The sequence below is a fragment of the Oncorhynchus mykiss genome, chromosome 25, assembly GCF_057628025.1.
Source record: "Oncorhynchus mykiss isolate SJ-2025 chromosome 25, ASM5762802v1, whole genome shotgun sequence".
Classification (NCBI taxonomy): Eukaryota; Metazoa; Chordata; class Actinopteri; order Salmoniformes; family Salmonidae; genus Oncorhynchus; species Oncorhynchus mykiss.
This window is the reverse complement of record NC_143046.1, coordinates 48,137,548-48,153,499: the sequence shown is the minus strand read 5'-3', so window position 1 is coordinate 48,153,499 and position 15,952 is coordinate 48,137,548.

The window sequence follows — 15,952 nt, the reverse complement described above, 5'->3', positions numbered from 1 at the left end:
TATATACACTGACAACTTTAAACGCAACATATAATGTGTTGGTCCCATGTTTCATGAGCTGAAATAAAAGATCCCCGAAATTGTCCATAAGCACAAAAACCTTATTTCTCTCAAATGTTGTTCACAAATTTGTTTACTTCCCTGTTAGTGAGCATTTCTCCTTTGCCAAGATAATCCATCCACCTGGCAGGTGTGCAATATCAAGAAGCTGATGAAACTGCATGATCATTACACAGTTGCACTTTGTGCTGGGGACAAAAGGCCACTCCAAAATGTGCAGTTTTGTGACACAACCCAATGCCACAGATGTCTCAAGTTTTGAGGGAGAGTGCAATTGGCATGCTGACTGCAGGAATGCCCTCATGAGCGGTTTCCAGAGAATTTAATTTGTTAATTTCTCTAAAATAAGCCGCCTCCGTCGTTTTAGAGAATTTGGCAGTACTTCCAACCGGCCACACAATCGCAGAGCACATGTATGGCGTTGTGTGGGCGAGCGGTTTACTGATGTCAACATCATGAACGGAGTGCCCCATGGTGGCGTTGGGGCTTATTGTATGGGCAGGCATAAGCTACGGACAACGAATACAGTTGCATTTTATCTATGGCAATTTGAATGCACAGAAATACTGTGACGAGATTGCATGTTGTGTTTATATTTTTGTTCGGTATAGAATATGAAGAAAAAAGAAATGGATGAAGAAGTTAGAGGCTAGTTCCATTAGGGTGTAATTGAATGAATATTACATGGCAGATAATATCACGAATAAAACAAAAAGGAGAATTTGCATAAAGAACCCAAAATCTGATCGGAGGCTACCTTGGGTGAGTTGGGATTCATGATAATATCCGTTTGTTATTCCAGAAACGACCAGAGCAGCAATGGGCGGGTCGCCAACACAGCAGCCATACACAAGCACAGGAGGAAGAGGTGGATGAAGAGGGGGATGAAGAAGAGGGTCAGGATAAATTGATGGACAAAGGGGACACAGCAGAGGGCAAAAGACGATGTAAGTCAAAGTGTATCCCTCTATTTCCTCTCTCACCCCTATGATCTCCTGCATGTCAAAACAATCAATATATGTGTGTAGTTCATTGGGGCACACAGTAGAAAAACGCTTTGAAACTGAAGTTGAAAATGATTGTTATTGATCGTGGTTGTCCCTCCCAGTTTCTCCCATTTGGTGCCTAATGAACACAACCCTATCTTTATAAGGCAGTCCCTTCAGCCAAGGGATTTAGACATGCAGGGTGAAGACAAGTCAGACATAAAGACAAGTAAACATAGATGTTTAAACCACAATGCTTCTAAACTAATTTACTCTATGTAAACATAGAATAAGACAAGACCTAAGGAAAGTGCTTGTTAACACAAAGAATATACTCGGCAATGGGTGTTATACATTACATTATCATGCATTGTTAAACACGGGCCTTCTTTCCTTCCTTACAGTAAGCAAAGAGGGGTGTGCACTGTAAAACATATTTGCATCAGCCTTTTAAGTAAATCCAACAAGGCATTTAAGTATAATATACTTCGCTTTTAGTGCATAACAAACACAAATATATTAAGTGAAAACAACTAACAGGATCTCAAATTCCTTTCATTCAACTTAATTTTATCAGGTTCAGAAAAGTTTTTTTTTATTCCCAGAACTAATGTTAGAAGTTTATATACTTATAGACTGTAATCAGTTACAGAACTAATATTGTAAGTTTAATTTGCTGAATTTACTCAGTATTGTAATTGATATTCTGTTTAATCTGCCAATGTTTTTTGCTCAGTTACTTATGGTACTCAGGTTAGTCAAATGTATTTAAATTGGGTTCCTACTACTCAAATATATACTCACAACTATACTTAAAAAGCTGATGCAAACAGTTACCTCAATATACTTGGTATAATTGACTAAAATGTATTATTTCTATACAAGGGAATATGCAAAAAGAAACAACAGTGCTCAATTTCAAACTTTAACACCTTTATTTTGAATAAAGGTTTTCTTCAAACTTCAATCTCAAATTGCCCCGTAAAACTCTACTCCTTAAGCATTTGTGGAGAGCTCATTATTTTGTAATCTTTAAGCGTTCTGGGTATAACCACCTTGCCTCCTTAGGTAAAGTTACATCCAGATTGCTTGCACCTGACTACAAATCATTTCAGATCTTCACAACTGCATAAAGTTTAGGTGATAGTCTGGGATTAACACTTTGACCTCACATCTTGTACATTTTGGCAAGAATTCTCTGGTGGTCTGTGTGCCCCTTAACATCAAAGTGATATTTTAACAGAAACATAAGTTAACGATGTATCTTAATAGACTTTACACAAAGCACAATATAAACTTTAGCTCAAATACAACCTCATTCAAACTGTTTTAGATGAATAAAAATATGGGTTTTCAAAACATACATTGCACATATTGTTACAAAATATATGCCAAATTGTCCCTTAAACATTTGCACTAGTGAAGCCCATATGGACATATTATTTTGACAGGTATAAGCATTCTGGGTAAAACTCCACCTTGCCTCCTTAGGTAAAATTACATCCAGATAGCTTGCACCTGACTACAAATAATCTCAGAAATCCACTAGTGCATATGTAGTAAGTTTTAAAACAAAGCTGTTTTTTTAACCAGGAATTGACAATGTCTCTTATGACTTCACCTGACAAAGAGCATCATGTAAACTGTAGCTCCTATACCACCTAGCAAGTAGCTTTTCAGCTTACTGAGTAGGGTGTAGACCACAGTTTGAGTGGCCCTTTGAGAGTTCTCATAAATATCTTTAGATATCTCTGAAAACAAGTAACTTCATCTTTAGAGCTTGGACCCATGGGGAGGTCCTGAGATCATCAAGTTCCAAGAATACTTTTTGGAACACCTCAAAGGTCAGTTCTAGATGAGGCCCAAAAACAAGGTACATGACTGTAACACTGCAAATACCAGCCAGGACCTCTGCTCCTTCGATGCAGATCCCATGCTCTATATTCTGGTGCAGATCCTTCACAGTGAACACCTGAACGAGGTCCTGAAGCTCGTTCTGAACAAGGTCCTCTCGGATCAAGGTGTCGTCGGCATCCTGAGTGAAAAAATGAAGAAATAACAGGCTAGGCTATTACATTAACTGTGCAACTTGAGGAGGAGAGGGAAACAAATGAAGATACCTCATTTAGAGATACATAAGGATACAAAAATAAAAATGTTTACCTTGTATTCTGTAATAAGGTCTTCAACCCTCTCACCAAGGTATAATCAGGCCACGAATCACACCGTCTCTTCTTTCCTGGATGGTGTTGCACTGTAATATGTTATACAAATAATTGCTTTTAATACTGGCAACTAAATACATACAGTATAAACGATATACTATTGTGAAGGTGTTACTCTTCATACCCCATACAGAACTTCGAAGATTTTCTGCACTCCCACCTTTACAGCACCTCCTTTTGATTTAAACAATTCCAATAGTTTTGGTGTATATTAGTCCCGCTTCTGGATAAAGGTGGACTCAGGAGCAACAGTTGTAATTCTTCTGAATTCTTCCTTAATCTGAGAGAGAAGGGGGAGGAAACATCTTCTGAACAGATACATCTTGACATGTCATGTGATAACGTACAGCACGCATAAAGCAACTATTTCTGTCTTACAATCTCTCTCCACCAGGTGTAGCACTTCTATCATCCTTTAAAAACAAGAAATGGACAGTGACGGGGGTAAGGGGGGGATACCTCGTCAGTTTTTGCATCATCATTGCATACTTCTAAGATCACTTTAGCACCTCCCTAAAAACCCGATTAAAATTTGGCACAAACCTTCAAATAGGTATGTAATGACACATTATATAAACTCTTTATAGTGTTTTATTTACATTTTAGAGGCAATAAGGTGATGAGTTGGACAGATCAAGTGAAAAAAAGCCATTTTCCCACACAACATCTCTCCTTCTCACTATCACGCATTAGTTTCGCTTCCCCACCCGCCATTTTTAAACAGACCCGACAGGGCTCATTGCCTGCTTGAATTATACAGAAACAGGCAGCGTTTAGGTCATGTAATTGATTCTGTCGGAAAGGGAAGAAATTGTGCTTTACAATAGTATTGACATTACAGTTGATCTGGAAGTATTAAGTTTTTGGGGAGCTAAAATAAGGGCAATTGTACGGACCAAGGTGATGTACAAGTTCACGTGAGTTTACGTTAGTTAGATACCTAGGTGTAGTTAGCTAGCTAGCTACATATTGTTCCTACCTTTCTCTTATTTTTTTGGTAAGCTAGGTAGCTATTTCGGTCAATATAAAATGTACACAAAAATGACAAAGGTTATAAACAGCGCTGAGGCGAGTAAATGCACTGCTAACTTACTAGCTAGTAGCATGCCCACCACTAGCTAACTATACAGACATCATGGCCGTTAACTAGATAGCTTATCAACGTGCAAATATATAACATACTCTGGCAATATAGCTAGCTAAAGGCTTTTCGTACTTGAAGAATATTATTTAACGAGAGATGCAAACTACATTCCAAGTTATAATTTGGTCCTTACCTGCCGCATGGCCATTCCAGAGGAGAAAGATCAAGACGACGTCCGTTGAAATGTTCCAAGCACAATTGACGTTCATAACTAGATCTAGCATGTCAGTCCAATACAATAATGATAATTTGAATATCATATTTTTAAGTTGTTGGTTGTTTCTTAGAAATACTCGTTCAAATTTAGCAGCATATTACCTTGGATTTTTATTTTATTTATGTGTCTTTTCAACACATAAAAATTAAGTATTATTTTCAAAATTGTAAGTAAAACCAGAAACCTATTATTTTATTTATTTTGCAATATTTACTAAGCCCTTGGGTCATTTTTTACAGTGTGTGAACCTTTTCAAGGTAAGACACTTATGCTTTTGGGGAAGGTTAAACCAAAATAGAGAGCGACCCCTTACTAGAAAGGAAGTGGAGGAGTCCATTTCTTTCAATGTCTTGCTGACAACTGGCTATTGAATGCTGGTGTCCTGGCTAAATGTCTAACCTGTGGCCCCTCATAGAACTAAGTGAAGTACTAAATCAACTTGTATTGTGACCTCAGGTGAGAGGCGGGTCCGGGAAGTCATCGGAGGGTGGTCAGCCCAGGGTGACCAACTTCCTGGACAGCATGAAGTCGTCTAGCAAGAAGCCCACTGCCCCGTGGAGCAGGAAAACACAGTAAAACCCCTCTCCTCAAGCCTCTGGCTTCCAGACCCAAGACCAAGATACAACACACTGGTCAGATGGAAGCTTAAGAAATGTCAGGATAGTGACTGTGAGTCACCAACCCAATAAATGGATCTAAGTATGACAGCATTGACATGTGGTGCAATGCATTGGACGTTTGGTGATTTTAACACGCTGTTGTCTTTTTCAGACCCAGTAGCAGCCAATAGGAAACCAGCGGAGCACCGGGAGCCGGCAGCGAATAGGCTGAAACAGGCAGATGCACTGCCTCCAGCCTCTCCAGCAGACAACGTTGAGAACAAGAAGTGAGTAATTAGCACTGTACAAAATTACAATCACAGATGAAAATCCATGAAAATCGTGGTAAGGCCATACAAAGTTCATTTACTGTTTAACTGATGCTCCTCTTCACATTTCTCCAAAGGAAATAAGAATTTGAACAGTTAATTTGATTCATGTAATTGTTTTTTTACTAAATTTTACTAAACAATTCACTCCTACGTTTCAGTAGTTGGGAACAGTAATTTTAGGAAAAAATATTTTGCTTTAGCCTTACTTTTAGATTGTGCGGTTGCAAAACCTGTTTTGTAGATACTTCAAGTTGACTTGGGCACACAATTTATGGAACATTGCAACGCAATAGATGAGTCAGCCTGCAAAGTAAACACTTCTAAGGTAAGATAAATAGGGGAGAGTAGGTTAAGTTGAGACACCCTTGTTTCTGGAAAACCACACACAAAATGTATAATTTGACAAAATATTTAGGAAGATGTCATTTCATGGAGCCTCTAAAGGAAGAAGCCATGTGGAAAAAGTGGTAAGCAAGTTGGGTCCAAAAATGTCAAATTAATTTAGCTGGACAGGCTTTCAATAATGCTATATAACTCCTGACACCAATGTAGTTAATTAGGGGGTAGCCTGACCAGGACTGTGGTCCCTGTGACTGTCATTCCAAAACCATTATTAGGGTGTTAGGGGTCAAAATTAAACTTTAGTTCTGATGTTATATTTTGTATTCCATCTCATGAAACAGCTTCTCATGAACACAGAACACTTAATTTCATTAGGATAGTACTTACTATTGCTTAGATCTTATTTTCAAGTGATCGGAAAAGGTCAAAAAGGTTGAGGACAGCTCAATGGTAATCCCTTGTCAATAAGGCACCAAATCACTTGCTTGGAAGAATGGACCCGCCTTTAAGAATAATAGTGAAGACATCAGAACTATGAAATAACACATATGGAATCATGTCGTAAACAAAAAAGTATTGGCAAAGTAGCCACCCTTTGCCTTGATGACAAGGCAGCTTCATGAGGTAGTCACCTGGGATGCATTTCAATTAACAGGTGTGCCTTATTAAAAGTTAATTTCTTAATGAAGGTAATAACCTACCTTGTCACAACACAACTGAGACAATCAGCTAGATGTGTCAGCATCAAGTAATTGTCTCTGGCCCCCTCCCAGTTAGGGGGAGTGATGAGCTCTACAGCAGAGTCTCATAACTCAATAGCTGGTTGAAAACTGTTTTCTGCCCCTCCCAAAAGATCAAATTTGTAGATAATTGGCCCTCTTTCTGGGACTCACCCAAAAACAGGACCAAGCCTGGCCTGCTGAGGAGTGACGGACTCCATCCTAGCTGGAGGGGTGCTCTCATCTTATCTACGAACATAGACAGGGCTCTAACTTCCCTAGCTCCACAATGAGAGAGGGTGCAGGCCAGGCAGCAGGCTGTTAGCCAGCTTAGTGGAGCCTGCCACTAGCACAGCCAGTGTAGTCAGCTCAGCTATCCCCATTGAGAACGTGTCTGGGCCTCGATCTAGGTTGGGCAAAACTAAACATGGTGGTTTTCGCCTTAGCAATCTCACTGGAGTAAAGAACTCCTCCATTCCTGAAGGAGATTGTAATATCTCACATCTGAAAATAGGGCTACTTAAATGTTAGATCCCTCACTTCCAGGGCAGTTATAGTCAATGAACTAATCACTGATCATAATCTTGATGTGATTGGCCTGACTGAAACATGGCTTAAGCCTGATGAATTTACTGTGTTAAATGAGGCCTCACCTCCTGGTTACACTTGTGACCATATCCCCCGCGCATCTCGCAAAAGGCGGAGGTGTTGCTAACATTTACAATAGTAAATTTCAATTTACAAAAAACCCCAGACGTTTTCGTCTTTTGAGCTTCTAGTCATGAAATCTATGCAACCTACTGAATCACTTTTATAGCTACTGTTTACAGGCCTCCTGGGCCATATACAGCATTCCTCACTGAAGTCCCTGAATTCCTATCGGATTTCTTATAAGCACCCTGGTTAGAGTGCCGCTCCTCAAAAGCGGCAGCTCTACCCTTTATTTCAGTGCGGATATTGTCCGTAATCCATGGCTTCTGGTTGGGGTATGTACGTACGGTCACTGTGGGGATGACTTCATCGATGCACTTATTGATGAAGCCAGTGACTGAGGTGGTGTACTCCTCAATGCCATTGGAAGAATCCCAGAACATATTCCAGTCTGTGCTTGCAAAACAGTCCTGTAGCTTAGCATCGGCGTCATCTGACCACTTCTTTATTGACCGAGTCACTGGTGCTTCCTGCTTTAGTTATGTCTTGTAAGCAGAAATCAGGAGGATATAATTATGGTCAGATTTGCCAAATGGAGGGCGAGGGAGAGCTTTGTACGCGTCTCTGTGTGTGGAGTAAAGGTGGCCTAGAGTTTTTTTCTCTCTGGTTTCACAATTAACATGCTGGTAGAAATTAGGTCAAATGGATTTGAGTTTCCCTGCATTCCCCGGCTACTAGGAGCGTCACCTCTGGATAGGCGTTTTCCTGTTTGCTTATGGCCTTATACAGTTCATTGAGTGCAGAGGTTTTATGGTGATAAATAGACAGCTACGAAAAATATAGATGAAAACTCTCTTGGTATATCGTGTGGTCTACAGTTTATCATGAGATACTATACCTCAGGCGAGCAAAACCTTGAGACTTCCTTAATATTAGATTTTGTGCATCAACTGTTGTTTACAAATATACATAGACTGACACCCCTTGTCTTACCGGAAGCAGCTGTTCTATCTTGCCGATGCAGCGTAAAACCCACCAGCTGGATTTGATCCATGTCGTCATTCAGCCACAACGGTGAAACACTAGATGTTACATTTTTTTATGTCCCGTTGGTCGGATATTCATGATCGTAGCTCGTGTCTTTTGTTATCGAATGATTGTACGTTGGTTAATAGGACTGATGGTAGAGCAGGGGTGGGCAATTCCATTCCTTGAGGGTCTGATTGGTGACACAGTTTTGCCCCAGCCCCAGCTAACACATCTGACTCCAATAATCACCTAATTATGATCTTCAGTTTAGAATGCAATTTGTGGTAGATCTGACTGGCTATTGCCTAGTTTGCCTTCAATTTTGGATTCTGCCCTCCCCTACTGCCCTCCTGACAAAAACGGATATAAAAAATCTAAAAGATAATGATATTTCTAGAGGCACTTTCACAGGCAAGTACTTGGGCACCAGCAGCCATCCCCACCTCCCCTTGCCCCCTGGCCACATACCCGACCCTCTGAAACCCCAGTATATTCTAAACTGATATTACATGACTTGCCTTTACCTTTGTGATAGAGTAATCTGCGAAAACACACTCTGCATTCACATCTGTGTTTGTGCCCCTGTGTTGAGCTCCCGTTCGTGACCCTGCACACACCAAGCCACTTAGCGAAAGGGTAGATGACACTCCACACAGCCTAAAGGAGGGGAAGAAGGGATGAGACAGAAAGGGAGGCTTTATTTGTCTGTTGCTTGGGAACCCAGTGTGTTGTGTTGTGGGCACAGTGCCTTGATCTTATGATAAGAGTGTGTGTGTGTGTGTGTGTTTGTGTGTGGTCGTAAATTAGCTAGTAAATATACAGCAGGCGACCGGGGGCACATTTTAAGGCTCGTATTCACCATTCAGTGAGTCGGGTGAAGAATAGTAATTGTAGGTTGTGAGAATGGGGAGATTGGGTCCTGCCGCTCCGCTTGATGACTCATTACGGCTCCATTTACGTCCAGGGCTAGGTCTCAAATGGCACCCTTTGTCTCTGCCCAGAGAGCAACACAAGGAGAAAAAGGCTGCTGAACGAGAAGTGGTCCTGTCTGTCAAAAGTGATTACACATAACAGGCTTTCGGAGCCATCATCGACTCAGTGGGTTTTGTCCAACATGTCTCTGGACCCACTCACTGTCACAGTCATACGCTGGACCTAGTTTTGTCCCATGGAATAAATGTTGTGGATCTTAATGTTTTTCCTCATAATCCTGGACTATCGGACCACCATTTTATTACTTTTGCAATTGCAACAAATAATCTGCTCAGACCCCAACCAAGGATCATCAAAAGTCGTGCTATAAATTCACAGACAACACAAAGATTCCTTGATGTCCTTCCAGATTCCCTCTGTCTACCCAAGGACGCCAGAGGACAAAAATCAGTTAACCACCTAACTGAGGAACTCAACTTAACCTTGCGCAATACCCTAGATGCAGTTGCACCCCTAAAAACTAAAAACATTTATCATAAGAAACTAGCTCCCTGGTACACAGAAAATACCCGAGCTCTGAAGCAAGCTTCCAGAAAATTGGAACGGAAATGGCGACACACCAAACTGGAAGTCTTCCGACTAGCTTGGAAAGACAGTACTGTGCAGTACCGAAGAGCCCTTACTGCTGCTCGATCATCCTATTTTTCTAACTTAATTGAGGAAAATAAGAACAATCCGAAATTCCTTTTTGATACTGTCGCAAAGCTAACTAAAAAGCAGCATTCCCCAAGAGAGGATGACTTTCACTTTAGCAGTGATAAATTCATGAACTTCTTTGAGGAAAAGATTATGATTATTAGAAAGCAAATTACGGACTCTTCCTTAAATCTGCGTATTCCTTCAAAGCTCAGTTGTCCTGAGTCTGCACAACTCTGCCAGGACCTAGGATCAAGAGAGACACTCAAGTGTTTTAGTACTATATCTCTTGACACAATGATGAAAATAATCATGGCCTCTAAACCTTCAAGCTGCATACTGGACCCTATTCCAACTAAACTACTGAAAGAGCTGCTTCCTGTGCTTGGCCCTCCTATGTTGAACATAATAAACGTCTCTCTATCCACCGGATGTGTACCAAACTCACTAAAAGTGGCAGTAATAAAGCCTCTCTTGAAAAAGCCAAACCTTGACCCAGAAAATATAAAAAACTATCGGCCTATATCGAATCTTCCATTCCTCTCAAAAATTTTAGAAAAGGCTGTTGCGCAACAACTCACTGCCTTCCTGAAGACAAACAATGTATACGAAATGCTTCAGTCTGGTTTTAGACCCCATCATAGCACTGAGACGGCACTTGTGAAGGTGGTAAATGACATTTTAATGGCATCGGACCGAGGCTCTGCATCTGTCCTCGTGCTCCTAGACCTTAGTGCTGCTTTTGATACCATCGATCACCACATTCTTTTGGAGAGATTGGAAACCCAAATTGGTCTACACGGACAAGTTCTGGCCTGGTTTAGATCTTATCTGTCGGAAAGATATCAGTTTGTCTCTGTGAATGGTCTGTCCTCTGACAAATCAACTGTAAATTTCGGTGTTCCTCAAGGTTCCGTTTTAGGACCATTATTGTTTTCACTATATATTTTACCTCTTGGGGATGTTATTCGAAAACATAATGTTAACTTTCACTGCTATGCGGATGACACACAGCTGTACATTTCAATTAAACATGGTGAAGCCCCAAAATTGCCCTTGCTAGAAGAATGTGTTTCAGACATAAGGAAGTGGATGGCTGCAAACTTTCTACTTTTAAACTCGGACAAAACAGAGATGCTTGTTCTAGGTCCCAAGAAACAAAGAGATCTTCTGTTGAATCTGACAATTAATCTTAATGGTTGTACAGTCGTCTCAAATAAAACTGTGAAGGACCTCGGCGTTACTCTGGACCCTGATCTCTCTTTTGAAGAACATATCAAGACCATTTCAAGGACAGCTTTTTTCCATCTACGTAACATTGCAAAAATCAGGAACTTTCTGTCCAAAAATGATGCAGAAAAATTAATCCATGCTTTTGTCACTTCCAGGTTAGACTACTGCAATGCTCTACTTTCCGGCTACCCGGATAAAGCACTAAATAAACTTCAGTTAGTGCTAAATACGGCTGCTAGAATCCTGACTAGAACCAAAAAATTTGATCATATTACTCCAGTGCTAGCCTCTCTACACTGGCTTCCTGTCAAAGCAAGGGCTGATTTCAAGGTTTTACTGCTAACCTACAAAGCATTACATGGGCTTGCTCCTATCTATCTCTCTGATTTGGTCCTGCCGTACATACCTACACGTACGCTACGGTCACAAGACGCAGGCCTCCTAATTGTCCCTAGAATTTTTAAGCAAACAGCTGGAGGCAGGGCTTTCTCCTATAGAGCTCCATTTTTATGGAACGGTCTGCCTACCCATGTCAGAGACGCAAACTCGGTCTCAACCTTTAAGTCTCTACTGAAGACTCATCTCTTCAGTGGGTCATATGATTGAGTGTAGTCTGGCCCAGGAGTGGGAGGGTGAACGGAAAGGCTCTGGAGCAACGAACCACCCTTGCTGTCTCTGCCTGGCCGGTTCCCCTCTTTCCACTGGGATTCTCTGCCTCTAACCCTATTACAGGGGCTGAGTCACTGGCTTTACTGGGGCTCTCTCATGCCGTCCCTGGAGGGGGTGCGTCACCTGAGTGGGTTGAGTCACTGATGTGGTCATCCTGTCTGGGTTGGCGCCCCCCCCCCCCCCCCTTAAGTTGTGCCGTGGCGGAGGTCTTTGTGGGCTATACTCAGCCTTGTCTCAGGATGGTATGTTGGTGGTTGAAGATATCCCTCTAGTGGTGTGGGGGCTGTGCTTTGGCAAAGTGGGTGGGGTTATATCCTTCCTGTTTGGCCCTGTCCGGGGGTGTCCTCGGAGTGGGCCACAGTGTCTCCTGACCCCTCCTGTCTCAGCCTCCAGTATTTATGCTGCAGTAGTTTGTGTCGGGGGGCTAGGGTCAGTTTGTTATATCTGGAGTACTTCTCCTGTCCTATTCGGTGTCCTGTGTGAATCTAAGTGTGCGTTCTCTAATTCTCTCCTTCTCTCTTTCTCTCTCTCGGAGGACCTGAGCCCTAGGACCATGCCCCAGGACTACCTGACATGATGACTCCTTGCTGTCCCCAGTCCACCTGGCTGTGCTGCTGCTCCAGTTTCAACTGTTCTGCCTTATTATTATTCAACCATGCTGATCATTTATGAACATTTGAACATCTTGGCCATGTTCTGTTATAATCTCCACCCGGCACAGCCAGAAGAGGACTGGCCATCCCACATATGCTCTCTCTAATTCTCTCTTTCTTTCTCTCTCTCGGAGGACCTGAGCCCTAGGACCATGCCCCAGGAATACCTGACATGATGACTCCTTGCTGTCCCCAGTCCACCTGACTGTGCTGCTGCTCCAGTTTCAACTATTCTGCCTTATTATTATTCGACCATGCTGGTCATTTATGAACATTTGAACATCTTGACCATGTTTTGTTATAATCTCCACCCGGCACAGCCAGAAGAGGACTGGCCACCCCACATAGCCTGGTTCCTCTCGGTTTCTTCCTAGGTTTTGGCCTTTCTAGGGAGTTTTTCCTAGCCACCGTGCTTCTTCACCTGCATTGCTTGCTGTTTGGGGTTTTAGGCTGGGTTTCTGTACAGCACTTTGAGATATCAGCTGATGTACGAAGGGCTATATAAAATAAATTTGATTGATAACAGGATGCAATTTAAAACTGCATGGCTGACTCGCGTGTGTTTGTGCGTGCGCTTGGTTGTCTTGCTGTGTACAAAACAAATGTCACATTTGGTTTGGAATTAAGTGCCATTTAATACGGTTTTGTGAAGAGGAATATTAACAATTTTTCTATTGCATCTGTATTATGATTTTCAGATGTTTCCTCCCTCTTTTCTGTTTAGTCCTGGACAGAGTGGGCGAAAGGACAGTCTGGAGACACGGCAGATCTGAAGAAACGAAAGAGTGGAGAAGCGGAGGACAGCGGACACGAGAACGGACCTTGCGAGGCTGAGAACAGTGCCAAAAGAAAAAGCCTCTAGACACCTCAGCCAACCTCTCAGCGTTCGCCTTCAACAAATGAAATATAAGGCTATATCATGGACCGATTTATACATTTTGCTCCCTATGTCTGTTTAGTTAGGGTCATAGGTCACAGCGAAATAATTCTCATTTGTGAGGTGTTTTCACGTTGTCATTGTGGGGTGCTTTCCGAGTGCATAGCATATATTCATGTCTGTCAAGTTATTGTTTAATGCCAAATGTAATTCAATTGCATTGTTATATCGTGACAGGAAACAATAAAAAGCTATAATTACTCCCAAAAATAAAATTTGTGGACTGGTGCTGAGTATGAGAACTTTTAAGATGTATTTGGTATAATAAGTTATCATAATATACAGTGCCTTGCGAAAGTATTCGGCCCCCTCGAAAGTATACGGAGACTTGATTACACACAGGTGGATTGTATTTATCATCATTAGTCATTTAGGTCAACATTGGATCATTCAGAGATCCTCACTGAACTTCTGGAGAGAGTTAGCTGCACTGAAAGTGAAGGGGCTGAATAATTTTGCAAGCCCAATTTTTCCGTTTTTGATTTGTTAAAAAAGTTTGAAATATCCAATAAATGTCGTTCCACTTCATGATTGTGTCCCACTTGTTGTTGATTCTTCACAACAAAATACAGTTTTATATCTTTATGTTTGAAGCCTGAAATGTGGCAAAAGGTCGCAAAGTTCAAGGGGGCCGAATACTTTCGCAAGGCACTGTATAGTCTCACAGGTGTCTAGAAATGCTCATTAGAACTGTTTGGTATGCCTGTTATGCAGCCATCGTCGATGATATCTCGAGCACTTGAAATAGCTGTGAAAATGTCATCGTTTTTAGCTTGCATTGTTTTTGTCAACAAAAAAATATGATATATTTACTGTGCTCGTATTGAACAACATAAAACCAGTCATGTTAGTTTCAGTATCATAACAACCTTCATAATGCATTATTCATAATTGTTTTATAAATAAAAGTCCTTTCAAAACAGAGGTGAAGCAAGGCCATTCCAGATTGAATATTGGCCCACCCAATCAGGCTGGCTGTAACATGTGCGCTGGGAGTTGGGAAGCAAGTTCAGGGAGTGAATCATTTAATAAATAAATGAAAACATAATACAAACCAAGAAACACAAACAACGCACAGACATGAAACTGAAACAGTCAGTCAATAACACCTGAGGAAAGAACCAAGGGGAGTGACCAATATAGGGAAGATAATCAAGGAGGTGATGGAGTCCAGGTGAGTAAATCATTTAATTAATAAATGAAAACATAATATAAAACAAGAAACACAAACAACGCACAGACATGAATGTCAGGGGTGCGTGAATGAGGACCCAAAAGCGAATTAACAAAACAGAGTTTCTTTAATGACGAAACACATGTAGGCTCAGATGGACAGGCAGATTCCGACAGGACAGGACAAGGTTAGATGAACTGGCAGATTCCGACAGGACAGGACAAGGTTGCAGCAAACACGACGATAGTCTGGTTCAGGCATGAGAAACACAAACGAGAATCCGACAAAGACAGGAGCAGGAACAGAGAGAGATATAGAGACCTAATCAGAGGGAAAAAGGGAACAGGTGGGAAAAGGGGTGAACGAGGTAGTTAGAGAAGACAAGGAACAGCTGGGGGAAAGAGGGGAAGAAAAGGTAACCTAATACGACCAGCAGAGGGAGACAGGGTGAAGAGAAAGAACAGGAACAAGACACAACATGACAATACATGACAATGAAACTGAAACAGAGTCAGATGCTGTCCTAGAGGCTGGAGACGGAGTATACGTGACACTGGCTGTTGTTTGTATTGTCTCTGACTAATCATAAATGTTCATAACTTCAATAGGAGGTTCCTGGGATCTAATTGGTTATATCGCAATATGGTCCCCACTTCCCCACACACATACAGTACCTCAAATTGTATTTGTCACATGCTACAAATACAACAGGTTGTAGACTTTACCATGAAATGCTTACTTCTGAGCCCTTTCCCAACAATTTAGAGTTAAAAAGTTAAATTGCTAATATTAAACTTTTTTTTTAACAAAATAACAACATGCAATAACACATGTTACTGGAGCATTATTTCAGTGATGCTTGTAGTCATGGTAATAAAACAGAACAAATGACCAATTTGTATTTATTTAATCCTATTCATTCGATAGTTCTCGTGCTGCTTCTTTAAAATCAGCCATTTTACTGTTTTAAGCCATTCCCACTTCCCCCACCTGGGAAGTGCTTCATGACAGCATCTGTTGGGGGAAAGCAGCAAATATTGACATTTTAGTCATTTAGCAGACAGACTTGTCCAGAGCGACTGACAAATGAAAATGTAAGCACTCACTACTGTAAGATAAAGGGCAGTTAGGGGTTGGGTTTGGGGTCATAAATAAAAAATAAATGTAAAAACTTGTGAAAATTCAGATTCAGTTTAATAAGAAATCCTTGACCTTTAATTCCCTATTTGCGATGATTGATTTGTAAATTCAATTAAGGGATAGTTAACTTTTTTAAAGCTTATAGCCAGTCTGCTGGTTCCTTGCTCTGAAAGTAGTCTATGGGCCAGGGGAAACTGCAATCCATGGTTTAGG